This window comes from Wasmannia auropunctata, unplaced genomic scaffold (assembly GCF_000956235.1).
Source record: "Wasmannia auropunctata unplaced genomic scaffold, wasmannia.A_1.0 LD336078.1, whole genome shotgun sequence".
NCBI classification, from domain to species: Eukaryota; Metazoa; Arthropoda; class Insecta; order Hymenoptera; family Formicidae; genus Wasmannia; species Wasmannia auropunctata.
The window spans coordinates 5,513,060-5,514,011 of record NW_012026812.1 but is presented as its reverse complement, the minus strand read 5'-3'; the positions used below and the strand labels follow the sequence as shown (position 1 = coordinate 5,514,011).

The following is a 952-nucleotide window of genomic DNA, read 5'->3' as shown; positions in this document are numbered from 1 at the left end:
TTAACTTTCTTGTGTCGCGAAAGACGAGATTCGCCGTAGATCTCTGGCCACGTGCCCATGCACGCCGCGAACGCGTGAACCGCGTGCGCTCGCGTGCCGATCACCCGTGTCACTTATCTCTCCCGCGGTCGTCTGTAATTCGTACAGGCATCCTGGCGTGGCGTTAGTCCGCCAAGGATCGGCGCCGGAATACGCGTTCCCCAGGGCTCTTTGCGCGCTCCCTCCCGCGCATCCCGCGAGTACCACGCGAGGTACTCGCCTCTGTATTCTCTCGCCCCGCGAGACCATTGAAAATACATGTTCTCTTAATTACTATTAAATACAGGAGCAATTATTTTCTTCCCTTTTCGCTCTTCTAAGTCTCCACCTAACGAACCGCCCCTCTACCATTGTTGAAGCTGGTTAGCCGGCCTTCCGCGCCGTCGTTGTTCGCCCGTCCGGATTTTTCGCGAGAATTTAAATTACGTCGACCTATCGGGCTGTGCGTCGAAGATCGGAGATAGCTCGTATACTATCAAAATTTGGTTCGCTCACGCGGGCCTGGCGCCCAAACTCCGCTTACATTCGCGGAGACGATTATTGTAACATCTCAGTTGCTTGTGTCTCCGATCGGGACGCGAACTCTGCTCGATCCGGACGTGCGAACTCCCGACAGGATTGCCTCGCACCTACGCGTGCGGTCGCAATATATATATATACGTACATACATAAATACATAAATATATAAATACATAAATAATATATAAATAATAAATAAATAAATACAAATAATATACAGGGTGTCCCACCTCTACTGGATTTCCTTTTAAGAACGTGTTCCTAAGATAATTTTAAGACGAAAATCTTAAATAATACAAAAATTTCGAGGCTATAATACTTTTCAAATTATAAAGGACTTAAGTTAACCAATATTAGCGGCTGAAATTCGTGCGCTCATGCACGGCACATCCGA

At 47.7% G+C, this 952-nt stretch overlaps 1 protein-coding gene across 1 annotated transcript in view; it reads left to right on the top strand.

The window, feature by feature from the left end:
• Window positions 1-952, top strand: part of LOC105449146 — a 2,944-nt gene that overhangs the window by 567 nt on the left and 1,425 nt on the right. The gene's annotated exons all lie outside the window — the stretch shown is intronic.